The sequence below is a fragment of the Zootoca vivipara genome, chromosome 5 (genome assembly GCF_965207765.1).
Source record: "Zootoca vivipara chromosome 5, rZooViv2.hap1.1, whole genome shotgun sequence".
Lineage (NCBI taxonomy): Eukaryota > Metazoa > Chordata > Lepidosauria > Squamata > Lacertidae > Zootoca > Zootoca vivipara.
Genome location: NC_142588.1, coordinates 8,452,973 through 8,471,394, shown reverse-complemented (window position 1 = coordinate 8,471,394; position 18,422 = coordinate 8,452,973). Strand labels below are relative to the sequence as shown.

The following is an 18,422-nucleotide window of genomic DNA, read 5'->3' as shown; positions in this document are numbered from 1 at the left end:
GTAAAAGCAGGTTGGGTTGGGGAGGAAGTGACGGGAAGGGAGGGACTTGACGAAACGAGGAGAGGCTTCTGGTTCGCCCTGATTGACACCTTCCGGCCGCCGCGCGCCGTCGCCGTCCCTTCGGCCAATCCAAGCCGACGGTGGGCGGGACTCGCTGGACGCGGAGTCTGAGGCGGCGCTTTCGAGTTCAGTTTGGCGGTGGCTGCCCCGTTGGTCTCCTTCGTCGAGCAGCGAGGACAGCGGGCCTGGTTTGTTTCACAATTGTTTCTGCCCGTTGGAGCGACGGGAGTGTTTCTGAGCGTGTACAGAATTGTTTTCTTTCTAGGCTGGGGGAGTGGAGTTTCTGTGTGTGTTTAATGACCTCATAGCAAAGTTGGGTTTATTAAACTTCATACTGCTTCCTCACAGTGATTGTTGTGTGTGTGTGTGTTTAAAAAATGAAGTCAAATGTTTTATAGTGGCCGTCTATTGACAGGGTTTTTTTTTAAAAAAATATGTTATTAAAACCTTGTCATAGTACTATAAGATGAAGGAAACAAATCTAAATAAAATAAAAACAGAGAGAAAGAGAAAACAGCGAAGGGAAGAAAAGGGATAAAAGAGGAAAAATAAAATGGACTTCTGATTTTCTGCCTGTTGGTTACATAAATGAAATTTATGAAAATACTCTAGAATTATATCCAACAGATCTACTTTCTGTTAGGCAATATTTGCCCAGTCTTCCAACCCAAATGACTCAGATTAATTCATTTTTCTTTTTACACAAAAAATCCAAAAGAGGTTCTCTAATTATTAATAAATTTCAACAGTAGTTTTTATGTAATCAAACTTGATTAATTAATTAATTTGTATATCGCCCTATACCTATAGTTATCAGGGTGGTTACAACATGAAATCACAATATAAAAACACAATGTATAATATCAAGAGTCCACTGTGAGTGTATATTAAGGTAAGATTCCACAATTCTCTACTTATTTATTAATTTGCACCCAGTGCCATATCTTCAATTCCCATTTCCTGTTGCATTTGCCGTAGTTTTCCATCCTGTTTTTTTAATCCCTTTCATTATGTTTCTTCCATTTCCCTCCTCCTAAAAAGTGCCAGAGGTTTGATAGCTTTTTCCTCTGAATTGACTCCAAGTCGTGCACGGGGTCCTTTCTCTCTCAACTCTATCTCTGCCAGTTCAATATACTGTATCTTGTCCACTCTCCATCCGTGGCTTCTTTCCACTCCTGCAACATCACAACTCTCATTTCTCTGAGCACCATTTCTTTCACCTGCTGTTGCCTCCAACTCTACCATTTCATGTTCCTGTTCTGGCAATCCTTTCTCCATATTAAGCTCTGAACTCTTGGTGTCCTCTTTTCGGCTTTACCCAGGCCTGGGAAATGGATCACAGCTTGTCTGCCTATTTGGCCAATGGCAGGCGGGCTGTGGCCCCGCCCCATGCTTCACTCTGGTCCTCATCTGCCCCATGGATTTACTTATGTAACATTGAGTTAAAGTCGTAGTGTTTAGTTTATTTTCCAAGTAAAAACACAAAAGGCAAGTTATAACTGATCAGTGGTCAAGTTCGCTGACAGGGCTTAGCAAGCAAGTGTCCGGAAGTCCTGCATGCGTCAGCCGGAATATGTTGCATGTAATGACTCGTTTACAATATAATGCTATAAATAGGCAACACACAATCTAATTTAGATTGTTTCTGAATTGTGTGACAAGCGGTTAACAGTAGTGCAAGTGCAATAAGTCTTTAAAAAAATCATATTTGATACCTTCAATCTTTACGGATTACAGATCACATGCAAATTGTATTATTGTTGTTTCAATAAAATAGCAATTTACACTTGAGTATTTTTATACATTTTCTTACACATCTACCATATCTTTTTCCCAAGACACATCCTAACTATGGAACTCTCTGCAAAAGAAAATCTATTGCAGTGTGGTCCCATGTCATGTGAGGGTTCTGCCCCAGAAGCAGTGCATATATGCAAAATCACACATAGCCAATAACTGCTGGCTCTCAAGGGAGGGAACCACAACACCGAGGCCCTCCCCGTGTCTCCACTTCCCTCACTCTTCCATGCACAGTAGCAGCATTGAGAGGACCATAGCAGATTGGTTTTCCTCTTTTCTGAGTTGCCACAGCAAGGAGAAGAGAGCAGGGAGTGGCAACCAGCCTCCGACAGCTGCGAGATGAGCCGGGAAGCAGCGCAAGGCAGACGGAGGGAAAATACCGGTAAATCTGGCTCTCTTGGCTGCAGTAGGGAGGAAAGAAGCGGGCAGAAGCTACAGCACTTCCACTTCAGATCCTTGGTGTCAAGCTCAATGCCAAGGAAAGGAAAGCAAGGTATGGGGCCTCGAAACATCCAGATAACTAATCAGGTCAGGAAAATCAAGTGTGCACACTGACAAGGCTATCCAGATAACGGGCAGTAGGGGCACCACCTGGCTAAACCCTCATCACCCATTCAAGGAAAATACTAAAGCCCTTGAAGGCTGAACAGGAGGCAGAGCAGCTCATGAACATAGCTCTGTCAACAGTACTGACCTTGAAACAGGACGTCTGACAGGTCCGTCCCCTTTAGGGAAGGAAAGAATATGGATGAGGTGTATTCCCCAGGCAGGAGGGAGGAAAAGGGTCCAGAGATCCTCTCATATCCAAGTAAGGACCCTGGCTTCTGTCCCTTATACGTGGGGCACCAGGAGGGCAGCAAACACAGCCCTGCTTTAATAGTGGGAACAACATTCCCTAAGCAGTCTTGATACATCCACATGACCATGCACTGTGTCACATTTGAATAATTTAGTAATATTTATTTCTGCTTTCAGTAAGCAAAAGCAGCTGCATATTAACTATCCTCATCTGTATGAATACAGAGACTGAAAAGCATCGACGACAAATGCAAATATTCAAATATTTCCAAACGAGTTTCGGGCATGCAAGTTGCAAAGGCATTGTTATGTGTGGAAACAATATAATAGCAGTGAAATAATTTTCATGGTAGCTTATTTGTTCTAATAATGTGGTAAGACATTGAATAGATGGCACTCTAATAGGAAGAGTTGTTGTTTAGTCGTGTCCGACTCTTCGTGGACCAGAGCATGCCAGGCACTCCTGTCTTCCACTGCCTCCCGCAGTTTGGTCAAACTCATGTTCGTAGCTTCGAGAACACTGTCCAACCATCTCGTCCTCTGTCGTCCCCTTCTCCTAGTGCCCTCAATCTTTCCCAGCATCAGGGTCTTTTCCAGGGAGTCTTCTCTTCTCATGAGGTTTTCTCTTCTCAATAGGAAGAGTAGGAGTTGTTAAGTAGGCTGTGCGTTCTCATGTTGCTCAAGATAGGAAAGTTACTTCATATTTAGTTAAAATGTACTAATAGTCTACTTCTGGAGAAAATATTGTCTTGTTTAGCATATCTAGGACATTCTTTTGATTTCCCAACGTAAATGTATCTGTAGTGATTGTTTTCAAAAGAAAAGCAGGATAAGATCTTTTTTTCTTGTTGCATGGCTGTTTGTACCGTCTGAATCTGACAATATATACTCTGGTTTCACCTCAGATCGTATAAATCTTTCGCCCTGAATCTGACAATATAATTGATGTTTCACATTTATAGCTTGGTATTTGGGGCTCAATGAATCATCTTCAAAATGTTGCCAGTAAGATTGGAAAAACAAGAAACAGAACTTGAAATGGATAGGTTAATCTATCTCTCCCTGTGCCATCCAGAATCCTGACTGGGCACAATTCAAAGTTTTATGCCCTCTTGGCAATGTGCTAGATTCCTTGTAACAATATAATAGCAGTGAAATAATTTTCATGGTAGCTTATTTGTTCTAATAATGTGGTAAGACATTGAATAGATGGCACTCTAATAGGAAGAGTTGTTGTTTAGTTGTGTCCAACTCTTCGTGACCCCATGGACCAGAGCACGCCAGGCACTCCTGTCTTCCACTGCCTCCCGCAGTTTGGTCAAACTCATGTTCGTAGCTTCGAGAACACTGTCCAACCATCTCGTCCTCTGTCGTCCCCTTCTCCTAGTGCCCTCAATCTTTCCCAGCATCAGGGTCTTTTCCAGGGAGTCTTCTCTTCTCATGAGGTCTTCTCTTCTCAATAGGAAGAGTAGGATTTGTTAATTAGGCTGTGCGTTCTCATGTTGCTCAAGATAGGAAAGTTACTTCATATTTAGTTAAAATGTACTAATAGTCTACTTCTGGAGAAAATATTGTCTTGTTTAGCATATCTAGGACATTCTTTTGATTTCCCAACATTAACATAGTGATTGTTTTAAAAAGAAAAGCAGGATTACATCTTTTTTTCTTGTTGCATGGCTGTTTGTACTGGCTGAATCTGACAATATAATTGATGTTTCACATTTATAGCTTGGTATTTTGGGCTCAATGAATCATCTTCAAAATGTTGCCAGTAAGATTGGAAAAACAAGAAACAGAACCTGAAATTGATAGGTTTATCTATCTCTCCCTGTGCCATCCAGAATCCTGACTGGGCACAATTCAAAGTTTTATGCCCTCTTGGCAATGTGCTAGATTCCTTGGCTAAGGAGCAGAACCGCTTGCTGTGCTAAGGTGATACCAACCTCTAAGTTTTGATAAGTTAGATCACCTGCCTTTCTGTGCCTTCCATTAACTGTGCATTGCCTGTTGTGCCTTAGACTAGCAATTTCCATATGCAGCCCACCAATCTCAACATTAAAGGCTTTGGAAAGAATCCTTGTTCTTTTGTTCTTTTGCAACTGGCAGCCAGGACTTTAACTCAGAACTTGAGATCTTGCCCATACATGGACCTCCCCCCACTTTCTCAACCAAACCTGGAATTTTTTATCCCGATTTTGGAGAGCGGGGGTGCCTTGACCAAATAACAACTATGAGCTGGTTCTTCCTCTCATATCCAGCAGATGGTGCTGGCATAACATAACTCAGGTGACTTAGTTTTTTAAAAGGCCAGGCTCAGCCTTCTTTCAAAATCCACAAACCCCACAAGCTCTGTTTTCCTAGATTATAAAACCTTTAAGCTGTTGTCGGGGGGGGGGGGACCCCAGCTGAAAGCTTCAGCTGTCAGTGCAGATTAAAAATGTCTAAAATCTAGGCTCCTTGAAGTAGAGTACAAGGTAGCGCCACACACCTATAGGGTAACTGGCACTTTTAAAAGTGTGCTCTTGCCAGTAAATAAAACAGAAATAAAGTAAAAGCTAGTTAGCTTTTTTCAGTAGCATTACTAAGAGTGCAGAGCTGCAAGTGTCCCTGTTTTCCAAAGACAGACCCAGATTTACAGAAGCTGCCCCGGTTTCTGATTTGATCCTGGAATGTCCCGCTTTCCCCTATTTTCATCAGAGAAATGTTGGTGGGTGCGGAGTAATGCGACCCCCCGAGCCAAGGAGATAAGTAACTATACAGCCTTTATAAGACATCTGAAGGCAGCCTTGTATCGGGAAGTTTCTTTAATGTGTAATGTTTTGTTATGTTTTTATATATGTTGGAAGCTGCCCGAAGTGGCTGGGACAACCCAGTCAGATGGATGCAGTATAAATAATAAAGTTGCTGCTGTTGTTGAATAGGATGTCCCTGTTTTCATCGGAGAAAAGTTGGAGGACTCTCAGGAAGAAAAGCAAGCTGAATGAATTTGAGCCACACCTCCTGCCTCAAATTGGCCACTACAGAAGCTAGGATGAACTAGCCAGGCATATAGATTTGGAGCCAGCTGCACGGAGAGCTAGGAGCAGCCCCAGCTGACGGAGCTACTTGGCATCAGCTGACAATGCGTAAAGTGGGGTAAGCGGTTGTGCGAGTTTGGTAGCAGGGCAAGGAGGTCAGGGCACCCCACTCTGCCCCTTCTTTCTTTGACATTGAGAAAAACCAAACAATAAAGCCAGTTATACTACAAAAACAATCGTGCAGGCAGAAAGCTAACGGGTGTGGCAACTTTCCAGTGTTTTGCATTGTCTGTCACACGTTGACCTATCACCTTTTTTTGCAAACTCCACAGCTGTGCTTAAGAGGCAATGAGTACCACACTCTCCGGGAACAAGCTTGTTTGCTTGGGCACTTGGCACTGTCAGATTCACGTATAAGCTAAACAAGCTATAGCTTAGGGCCCCACTCTCTTGGGGGTCCCCAAAAAATTAAAGGAAAAAAAACCTGGATGTACATTTCCAAAATATAAGATAAAAAACAAATAAAATAAAACCCATCACACAGCAACAGTGTCTTGTGTTGTGTAGGCTCCTATGATGTAAGTCATAGGCCCCGCCTGCTAGCCTGCTCCCTAAAATATCACTGGTTTGCTTATATATATATATATATATATATATATATATATATATATATATAGGTCCGTATAGTTAAAGCTATAGTTTTCCCAGTAGTGATGTATGGAAGTGAGAGCTGGACCATAAAGAAGGCTGATCGCCGAAGAATTGATGCTTTTGAATTATGGTGCTGGAGGAGACTCTTGAGAGTCCCATGGACTGCAAGAAGATCAAACCTATCCATTCTGAAGGAAATCAGCCCTGAGTGCTCACTGGAAGGACAGATCGTGAAGCTGAGGCTCCAATACTTTGGCCACCTCATGAGAAGAGAAGAATCCTTGGAAAAGACCCAGATGTTGGGAAAGATTGAGGGCACTAGGAGAAGGGGATGACAGAGGATGAGATGGTTGGACAGTGTTCTCGAAGCTACGAACATGAGTTTGACCAAACTGTGGGAGGCAGTGCAAGACAGGAGTGCCTGGCGTGCTCTGGTCCATGGGGTTACAAAGAGTCTGACACGACTAAACGACTAAACAACAACAACATATATAGGGTGCCTACATTCTGCATGTGCAAATGGCTTTAGATACCTATTTGGGCCATAAATTACCATATAGCATATATTCATCACATAAAAACAGCGACAATTTGTTGTTGACAAAGGACTGCTGGACATATAAAGGGCCCCATTACCTTCAGTAGCTTAGGGCCTCATCAAACCTAAATCCAGCCCTGGGGCTTGGTGCCAAACCTGGGAAAACTAACACAGTTGTTAAGAAGGCAGGTGATCAACCCTGACCTGCCTGCTCCACCCCACCGACTGCTACTGAAGATGGGGAGGTTGACTTCCATATTTCTAGTTACAGGTGTTGGTCTGAGTCGAAGCAAAATAAAAAAATTCCTTCAGTAGCACCTTAAAGACCAACTAAGTTTTTATTTTGGTATGAGCTTTCGTGTGCATGCACGAAAGTATCTGAAGAAGTGTGCATGCACATGAAAGCTCATACCAAAATAAAAACTTAGTTGGTCTTTAAGGTGTTACTGAAGGAATTTTTTATTTTTCATTTTTCTGACAGCTTTTTCTCTCCTCCCCCCCCCCCAAAAAATCTGTACAGAGTACACTTAGTAATTTTACACACAAATTATTCTTAAATTATTTTTTTTGAAGTTGTTTGGGCATAAACAGACATAGAGACTTCTGTTGTGAAGACCTCCAGCATTTTAAAGCAAATATGGTGCTGGGTTTTTCAAAACACCATGATCAAATAAACAATATGGTATGTTGGAGGACGACGGCAAGGTGTTGACTGATGAGGAGGATGAGAAGTCAGCAGGTGTTCACGGCACTTTTGGCAGGAGAGGGATAGAAGGAAGAACAAATTAATACTCGGGCTTCATGGTAACAGATACCCTATCAAGAAACATTGCATAGCTTTCTATGGCTTTAAATGTTCTGGAGGAAGCCATTCGGATTTGAGCCCTTGGCCTTGATCCTCAGATACTTATGAGACGTTCCATGTAACTCAGACCACAGTAAGAAAATAAATAAAAAGTACTGTATAGTGACGGAAGCATCAAATTTGTAAATGTATTTGCATCTGTTGTGAATGATGAATGGGAAAGTAAATCATAACCTATCCTGTCTGAGTGTACCCTTCTGTTCTGCCTTGGTCAGACCACAGAGTCCTGTGTCCAGTTCTGGGCGCCACAATTTAAAAAGGATATGGACAAGCTGGAACATGTGCAGATGAGGATGAACGAGATGGTCAAGGGTCTGGAAACCAAGCCTTATGAGGAACGTTGAAGAAGCTCGGTATGTTTAGCCTAGAAAAGAAGAGACTGAGGGGAGATATGATGACCATCTTCAATTATCTCAAGAGCTGGCACATGGAAGATGGAGCAAGCTTGTTTTCTGCTCTGGAGGGTAGGATCTAAACCAGGCATCCCCAAACTCCGGCCCTCCAGATGTTTTGGACTACAATTCCCATCTTCCCCAACCACTGGTCCTGTTAGCTAGGGATCATGGGAGTTGTAGGCCAAAACATCTGGAGGGCCGCAGTTTGGGGGTGCCTGATCTAAACCAATGGCTTTAAATTAAAAGAAAGGAGACTGCAACTAAACACCAGGAAGAATTTTCTGATGATAAGAGTTGTTTGACAGTAGAACGTATTCCATTGGAAGGTATTGGATTCCTTCCTTTGAGGTTTTCAAGCAGAGGTATATGGATGCTTTAGCTGAGATTCCTGCCTTGCAGAGGGATGGAGCAAATTGACCCTAGGGGTCACTTCCAAGCCTACAATTCTAATACTATTCTTATGTAAAATTGAGCTTTTTTTGTTCATTTGCAGATAAAAGTTAAGTCTGCACTTCTGTGGTACTCTGCTAGTTTAGAGCTGTTTTCAGCGTTTTTATTGCAAGTACACAGATGGTGATATTTGATTTCCTGTCAGTTTTAATGAACACAGGCAGGAGAAATAAGAACATTTGTTTGTTCAGCAAAGTTCATTTTGTGGCTTTTAATTCATAAAAGTGCTTACCGTTGTGTTGCTGTTTTATTTGTACAATGTGGTTATATGTTTAACCAATACAGATGTTAATAATGAGGAATTTTGTAAATTACAGATTGCTAGGTCTCTGTAGTGGGTTTACTCAATAATTTTTAATGATATTGTATATTTTGTATTGTGTATTTCATTGTTGTACACCACCTAGAAATGTGAGCATGACAGGTGGTATATAAATATCCCTAAAGAAATATATGCAATGCACAACAAAACATCACTGAACAATACTTTCCTTTTTTTTAATAATAATTTTTATTAGTTTTATACAAACAAGACACACAAAACATATAATATAACACTGTCCCTTCAATTTCCCTCCACCCACCCGTCCACTTCTGCCACCAGTAGGACCTGTGGGCATTGAGAATCAAAGGGGGTCCATTGTAAGCTGGGTTTGACCTCCCCCCTCCCTCCTCCCCCCTATCCCCTCCCTGCCACTGAAAGGACAAGGATGGAGGAGCTCTGAGAGTTGGTTCCCCCCCCAGCTTTTTCAAAAAGAAAAACACATTTAAACAAACACACACAACAGTAGGGAAAACATAAATTCCCAAGTTCTTATTGTCTTAACATTGTAATTGTGACTTCCTCGATACTCTTCCTCCTGGTTTTCCTAACTTCTCAAACTAATTGTGGCGGGTTTTCTATTCCAATTCAAAATCTTTTTCTTATAATATTGACTCAATCCTCCTCCTTTTCCATGCTGCCCTCCCACAGGCCCCCTTCTGCCACAAGAGGGACCTGCAGGGCACAGCACTTCCAAGGTGTCTGGGTTTCCTTCCACCCCCTCCTCTCCCCTCCGAGCACCCCCTGCCACTGGGTGTCTCCAAGTAAAGAGAGAAGGGTAGGCAGCTCTCTGCCCAGACACCTATCCTCACAGAAATTAATATTAAACTATAAAATAAAATTCTTTCCTCAGCCATTCTTTTAATTCCCTCCAGAAAACTCAGTTCCCCCCCCCTTAACATCAAATCTCTACACTAAATCTTAACCATATACTTTATTACACTCTCCTTCCCCCCTCCCTATGTCTTTTCCCCCAATTGGTTCAGCATTTCCGTTAACAAGCCAAGATTTCGAAGACCGTCATTCAAAACAAAAAAAAACCTTTTAACTAAAATTTTCACCCCACACCAGTTCTTTCCCAATTCCATCTCCAGGCCTTTATTCCCCCCTGCCCCTGTCCTTCCCATCCCTGAGTAACACCACTCCACATAATAACTCCTCCAGGATCTTCCATTCCATTAATCTTCATGTCCCTTTGCTTCTCATTTTCTTGCTTTTCTTGTTTTTCTTCCTTTTGAAATCCATGCTTTGCTTCATCCAAAATATATTTTTTGTAGTCCAATTCGCCTTCAGAGTTCTCCTCAGGTTGTTTCTCCTCACACACAGTCTCAGAATCAAAGATCTCAATATCCAAATTGTCCTCTAAATCCTGAACTTGGACTTCAGCCTCTACTGATGATAAATTAGGATGTTGCCGTTCCTTGTAAATGTCCTCCCATATTTGTAGGTAGTTCAGCACAGCCTCCTGGAAGGCTCGAGAATGCTTTGTTTTCATAGTTCTCTTAACCACAAACGAACAGGAGATAGGGAGCAAAGGGTGCTGGAAAATTCCTTCCTGTTTAGACGATCGACTCCATCTTGGCTGATCTTTTCCTTTGTCTTTAACTCAATCACAAATCCATTCTTAATTCCAATTTAAATAGTTCTACCTCATTTTCAGTCAATTTTTACTTTTCGCAGCAATACAATAAGTCCACCCGGTCTTTTGACAGTTTGACAGCTTTTGACAGCTGTCAAAACACTCTTCCCCTTATCAATGCTGTACCTCAAGGGGTGCCGGACTCGGGAGCTGAGAAGGTTCCAAAAAGTCTTTCTTTCTCTCGGGTCTACCGTCCCTGAAACTTTTTCATCGTTCGGCTTGGATTTATTTAAAGCGCCTCCCTATTTGCCATTAGGAAGAGATCGACTTCCGTTTCTTTAGAATCTCTCCTATTTTTCCAATTGATGATTTTGAAGTCCAAATAAAAATTCCACTTACTTTATGGAAATCTTTTATTTTGTTTGGAAGAATCCGCCGCTTGCCGGGTCAGGACTCGGAGCTTCACTTCTTGGAGGTAAGATGTAGCCCAAAATGGCTCCCGCGGTTCCACCCCGCCGGCTCTCGATCGCTCTACTGAGCTCTCGGGCAGCGGGGGATCCGCAAAACGGAGCAGCCGCTGGGCGCGTGAGTCACCGGGACTCTCTACCCGGTGTTTTTACGGGGAGCCCGCTCGCTCTGCGGACTTCCCCCCCCCTCCGCGAAGCCAGGGACTTCGGCACGCGAAGTCCCTGCGTCCTTCTCTCCGCCGCGACGGACCGGAAGTCGGGAAAAATTGATACTTTCCTTTTTTTAAGCCCCTCAACTGCAAACCCAGGTGGCGCTGTGGGCTAAACCACTGAGCCTAGGGCTTGCTGATCAGAAGGTCGGCGGTTCGAATCCCTGTGATGGGGTGAGCTCCCGTTCCTCGGTCCCAGCTCCTGCCAACCTAGCAGTTCGAAAGCATATCAAAATGCAAGTAGATAAATAGGAACCGCTATAGCGGGAAGGTAAACAGCGTTTCCATGTGCTGCTCTGGTTTGCCAGAAGCGGCTTTGTCATGCTGGCCACATGACCTGGAAGCTGTATGCCGGCTCCCTCGGCCAATAATGCGAGATGAGCGCGCAACCCCAGGGTCGGTCACGACTGGACCTAATGGTCAGGGGTCCCCTTTACCTTTACAACTGCAAATTAAGGCCTGTGACTCAGCAGGCAAAGTCAGTGTTTTTTGACCCCTTAGTCCAGGCATCCCCAAACTGTGGCCCTCCAGATGTTTTGGCCTACAACTCCCATGATCCCTAGCTAACAGGACCAGTGGTCAGGGATGATGGGAATTGTAGTCCAAAACATCTGGAGGGTCGAAGTTTGGGGATGCCTGCCTTAGTCCTTGCCCAGTTGAAAATAAAGGCCCTGTTAAAATTAGATGATAAGCAGGTCCTTAGGAGCGTTTTTCCTAATGTTTAACTGTAAATTAAGAGGAAGGTGATGTTGAAGCAATTGCTTCTTATTCTGCTCTCCCTGGACCAGGTAAGCAATAGTTTTTCTTTTTCTTTTTTCAAATATACTTTGCAATTATTATTACTGAAAACTGTTTTTCCTTAATTTTCTTCAGTTGTAATGCTCAGCGGGTCAACATAACCTTTGGGTTCCTTCTTTTCTTTTATTCCTCTTGCACGGGAGAGGCTCTTTTCCCACCACCATGGCTACTCCAAGAGATGCAAATTAATGGATACATAACAAGAAAAGTGCTATGTGTCTATATAGGATCACATCGGAGAGACTATGGACAAAGACAGAACTATTAATTATTGTGTGGTTGTTGAAGTTTTTTTAAACAAATATTTATGCATTTTAAATAATTTGATACATCCACTTTAGTTATCTTCATTTATCTTACATTCTTCGCCCCCCCCACACCTCCCTCCATGGGTTCTTAATTGATCCTTGTTGTGCTGCATTTCCTTAATTACCACCCCTCTTCATGGTTGCTGAAGTTATTGGAGGCAAACTTGATAGGTTTGATTAGAGAAAAACCATTGCTGACATTTAATAATAATAATAATAATAATAATAATTAGAGAACCCCTTTTGGACTTGTTGTGTGAAAAGGAAAATGAACAAATTTGAGACATTTAGGTCTGAAGATTGAGAAAATATTGCTTAACAGAAAATAGAACAGTAAGGTGTCACCCTAGACTGGATGTTTTGAATAATTTTATTTACGTAACTGACAGAGGGAAAATCAGAAGTCCTTTTTTCCCTTTTATTTCCCCCCTTTTCTTTCTCCTTTTTCTTTTCTTGTTTTTATTTATTAATTTGGTATCCTCTGCTCTGGGTTTATTGGGGTACAAGGATTACACACAGGATTACACACACACACACACACACACACACACACACACACACACATAGTGGTTGGTTGCTGGAAGAACTCTAAGTGAGAGGCAAGGCAGGAAAGACCATCCAAGGTGAGAGAATGAGAGAAGAAAAGAAATCTCCCAGGTGAGAACTAGGAGGGTCCCCCATTTTCTGTGTGAGACAAGGGTTAAGAGCTTCTTTTGAGAGAGGACTCTGCATTTTCTTTTCTCTTTCTTTGGTTTAGTTTTTTATCTGGATTGGTTTCTTTCATCCTACTGTACAGTATTATGAAAAAGCTTTAATAGAATGTTACTATATGTGGAAAAAGCGAGAACATGGAGGTCTCACAGCTTGTAGAGGTCACCAGTGGTGAGGCACTTAAAAAATCAGCAGAGTGGAGGAAATGGAGCTGTAAACAAAATAAATAAATAAATAAATAAATAAAGGCATGAGAATAACTGGAGAAAGTGAGTCCACAGGTAGAAGTTATAAATCTTCTGAGTTTTTTCAAAAACAAAAAATAATACGTCTGCATAGAAAAGCACCTGTACATTTTTTGGACAACATGGGGCAACATTATTATTAATGTACTTCTTTGTTTTCTACAGAAACGTGTACAGTGGTACCTCGGGTTGCAAACGCTTCAGGTTACAAACTCCGCTAACCCAAAAATAGTACCTCAGGTTAATAACTTTGCTTCAGGATGAGAACAGAAATTGTGTTCCAGCGGCCCAGCAGCAGCAGGAGGCCCCATTAGCTAAAGTGATGCTTCAGGTTAAGAACAGTTTCAGGTTAAGAACGGACCTCCAGAACGAACTAAGTTCTTAACTAGAGGTACCACTGTATCATGGTGGTGATTTTGAGAAACTACGTATCAACACTATCTTACCTACTTCTTTGTTTTCTACAGAAACGTGCATCATGGTGGTGATTTTGAGAAACTGCGTGTCAACACTATGCAGGTATCTTGCCCCAGTTCTGAGACCAGGAATTTTTGTATCAATTAAAAATACAGTTTAAGAGCATCAGACGTGCCTGCTGGGTCAGACCAGTAGCCCATCTAAGTCTAATTCAAGGTGGCAACTCATTGAGGTACCCATTGAGGCTGTGAGTGGCTGCTTGGCTCAAGGTTACCCATTTGGTTTTCATGGCTGAGTGGACCCTGGCTTAGTCCAAGACCGTATCCACTGCACAACACTGGCTGTGCTTAAGATGCGGAAGGTCTAAGGTCCAATCACCAGTATCTCCAGGTATGGCTGTGAATGTTCAAAGTCTAAAACTATGATGGGCTGCTGTTAGTCAGTATAGATGCTGAGCTAGATATGGACCAGTGATCTGATATTCCTGTGACCTGCTGTTAGGGAGGGGGTGGGGGAGAAATTCCAGTTCAGTTAAAATCTTTATGATAGACAACCTGATTCACACTTCTAAGAAATTGTTTAAAATCTGCTCAAGAACAAAGCAGGACATACCTTAAGATATCCACAGCCAGAACCAGAATGAGATAGATTGAGATAGATTTGTCTATTCCTAGCGACGCATGGAACTTCCTCTTTTGTTTTTGCTTGTGGAGTGAGCACTATATCTTCTTCAGAAGCACAAGGGTGTAGGGTTGTTTGTGTGTGTGTAGTGGAGCAGAGTATTTATCAAAGCACAATCCGTAGGACATTGAGTTATCTCATAACTCATAATGTAGGCTATCACCAACCATTTGCGTTTGACTTGGCTAGTGAATAAAACATCTAGATGTAGAGTAAGAAAACAACCAAAATAATTTAATTTTTAATTTAGCAGGAAAAAAGATGTGCATCTAAGCACAGAAGTCACTGAACAAAGAAGTATTAATTGCTCTCCTTTAACAAAATTCTCTGGCATTTATCTGCACTTATAGAGGAAGACAGTAAGTGCATTTGATGTGGTTAATGACAACCTATTGTATAACAAAGTTACATATTTCGTGCTATATAAATGTTGTTTCCTATTAAGCCTAGATTGATTGTAACTCAGTAGGTAAAAGTCCGTTTGAGATTCATCCAGTTATTAATTTTGTCTCACTAATTATTCTTGTTGAGCATATTAAACATACAAAAGTAGGATGAATCCTTTTTTTGTCTTTCGCACAGTAACTTAGAAAGCTGTTTAGACTGGGCTTGGTTCTTTTGTGTTATGCCTGTAATATGTTGTCATGATAGGAAAAGGAGGAACATTTTGTACAGCTTCCACTGGCCCAGCCAGGAATGCAAAGAGGACGATCCAGTTAGTCTGGCATCTATTCCAACGGTTAGAATATCTCGCTATTGCTTGCTGAGGCTAAGATTATATGTCACTCAGTCTTGTCAAAAATTCCATGAATATTCAATGAGGATTTTAATGTATTGTAATCAAGGAAGCAATTTCAGTAGAGAAATATTAAATAAGTTGTCATCTCCTCACTTTAAATGCATTGTTTTGCCCATGAAGTGACCTTAGGCAATTTTTAAACAGTGTTTCTCTTCTCTGTTTGGCTTATACCAAATAAATTATTTTTACCTAATGGGAATAAATTCTGATTTAATACATTCATAAAGGACGAGGTAGTTTTCTAATAAAATCAGGTTTTAATATCTCAGTTTGTTTTTGCAATTTACACTGAAACAAAAATGTAAGTCAGTATATTTATTTTGAACATACTTTTTATTAATTTTACAAAATACAAAAAAGCAAAAAAAAGGTACATACTTAAACCCCTTTTCCACCTCCTTCCTACCCACCCACATGGGTCCTCCCCTGCCACAGAAGTATCCCATGTATGTGAACAGTCAGAGATGGTCCATTTTATGCTTGGGTTTCTGTCCTCCCCCCCCTCCCCTGACCCCAAAGCCCCCCCCTGCCACCAGGGAGCTCCAGCAAACCAGGGCAGTACGCAGGAGGACATCCATCCAACCATCTATTGTCATACCAAAAAAAAAAAAAAGAGAAAAATAGAAATAGGAAAAAAGGGGGAAAAAAAGAAAGGGCGAAAAAAGAAAAAAGAAAAAACAATACAAAACAAAACAATTTTCTTGCATTCATAGTTGTAAAACCATATTTTGTGGGCTTCCCCTCCCCCCCCTTCCCCGGTTTTCATCCCTTTTTTATCATCTGCAACATCCCTTTTTTATCATCTGCAACAGTTTCTTACTTTATAAAAATACAGTATATTTAATCTGGCACTTGGATAGCCGAAGCTTGCAGTCTTGTGCTTCCTTCATGTCATCCCAGGATTGCCTCAATGAAATTTGCATATTTAAAGTCTACATGATGTTTGTATATACACACACACAGTACAGTATGTGTTAAATTGTACCTCTTCCAATGAAGTATAGCTTAGGTTTCCTTTAAATTTTGCTTCCTGGGTTTCATATAAAAGGGTGGAATTTTGGTCAACAATATTCATTCTATTAATTTTCAACATATAATGATAAAAAAGGAAGATTTGTGTATTGATGCTGTCTTAGAATATTTGGATTTCCCACAAAATGTTGGCTTTATGGTTATGTAAGCCAAAACGCCAGGCTATATATATATATATATATATATATATATATATATATATATATATATATATAAATGTGTATGATTATTTTGCAGTATTTGGCCATTCCCCACCCCCCTACGTAATTACACCCGACCGCACCAGCTTGGAAGCTGAGTTAGTGGAGAGGTAGTGGGACGGGGGTGGCGCTGCAGTCTAAACCACTGAGCCTCTTGGGCTTGCAGATCAGAAGGTTGGTGGTTCGAATCCCTGCGACGGAGTGAGCTCCCATTGCTCTGTCCCAGCTCCTGCCAACCTAGCAGTTCGATAGCATGTCAGTGCAAGTAGATACATAGGTACCACTGTGGCGGGAAGGTAAAACGGTGTTTCTGTGCGCTCTGGTTTCCGTCACAATGTTCCATTGTGCCAGAAGCGGTTGAGTCATGCTGGCCACATGACCCAGAAAGCTGTCTGTGGACCAACGCCAGCTCCCTTGGCCTGAAAGCGAGATGAGCGCCACAACCCCATAGTCACCTTTGACTGGTATTAACCGTCCAGGGGCCCTTTATCTTTACCTTTTACCTAGTGCTCTTGAAGGGACACTTCTTGCTGCTGGGATATCCAGATCTCCAGATCTGACCACCACATAAGTGGCGCTCTCACACTGCAGCTTCTGCCTGCCACCTGCCCACTGCTGCTGGCTGCCTTTAAAAACAGTGCTTCCACTCTGAACTCAGAAGGTGTTCTGTGCCTACCACAAGCATCATGTTCCCCACTGCTAAGGAGATCCATTATGCCTGCCTGGCAAGACTGTCTTCCTAGGACTCCATTGCCGGCTTCTCCTCTGCCTGCCCACCTGCCTGCCTTTCAGTATAGTAATTCAGCTCTGCATTTATGAGATGCTCTCAGTGCCCACCTGGCTAAGGTGTCTGTCTTCCTTTGAATTAGCTGCCTGGGAGATGGAGTCGAACTCTTCAATCAATTTGTTTTTCTTTTAAAATAGCTTCATAGAGTGGGCCAAATAGGAGCATAAGTATTGGCAGGATTGAGCACTCGGCTAACTATGGTGGGACGGGGTAGTACTAAGCCCCTGTAGTCTGTCTGTCTGAAATTTGTTGAAGTTAGGACCATAATACCTCAAGGTATTGAGGACCGTAATACCTCAAGGACCATCTCTTTCCATATGAACCTACCCGAATCCTGAGATCATCTTCTGAGGCCCTCCTTCGTCTGTTTCCTTGAGAGGTCTGTTTCCTTGAGAGGTCTGTTTCCTTGAGGGTGGCAACACGAGAACGGGGCCTTCTCTGCAGTGGCTCCCTGTTTGTGGAATGCTCTCCCCAGGGAAGTTCGCCTGACACCTTCATTATACACCTTTAGGTGCCAGGCAAAAATGTTTCTTTTTAACGAGGCCTTTGGGTGATCTGATTGACAACCTTGTCCCCCTGATTGAAGAGTGCTGGATGAGATTCTAGTCCTTAATTTGGAAGCTAGATCTGTCAGTGCTCAAAGTCTGGCTCTCCTCCTCCAGGCATTCATCTCTATAGTATTGCAATTAATAACTGAAGATAGGCTGTCTTGCTTTCTTTACAGAGTGTCTTGAACTCAGGGTGACTTTCAAGAACTCTGGGTGGATCCAAATTGCTCTGGAGTGATCCAAGGCAGCCTCAATCCACTCTGGAACAGCCCCAGTTTGGTCCAGGTCATCCAATTTAATTCGGGATTCAGGCAGATCAGCTGCACAACCCTGTCTTATTTGTATAGTTTTTGTTTGTGCATTTGATTTTGTTTGATGAAAACAATAAAAAGCAACTTGAAATGGTTCCATTTGTTTCCTCAGTCAAATGAGAAAATTATGAAAAGTTAATGTGGAAAATGCTCAAAGCAAATGTTCTTATTAGAGGATTTTAAAAGTAGTCAGAGAAATCTTGATCCATGAGTGATTTGATAGTAATTCACTTTGACAGATTTTTCTCATTTGCCAAAAGGCAAATGGAAGCTACTCAAATAAACCCTTTATGTAAGAAACCAGAGAGATCTTGAGCAAAATTAACTGAAGAAGACTGATAGTCTAGCCCATCCTTAAGATACACCAACTGGACAAGGATGAGATCATTCTCAAATCCTCTTGCACTGATGGAATACAAAACTACATGGCACAA

The 18,422-nt window shown here is 42.0% G+C and overlaps 1 long non-coding RNA gene across 1 annotated transcript; it reads left to right on the top strand.

The window, feature by feature from the left end:
* Window positions 1-127: 127 nt before the first annotated feature.
* On the top strand, window positions 128-18,081 carry LOC148685554 (uncharacterized). Its single transcript, XR_015950115.1, has 5 exons — window positions 128-248; window positions 5,580-5,793; window positions 7,945-8,082; window positions 13,681-13,732; window positions 17,854-18,081. It is a non-coding gene; the product is annotated as an uncharacterized LOC148685554 (long non-coding RNA).
* Window positions 18,082-18,422: the final 341 nt, after the last annotated feature.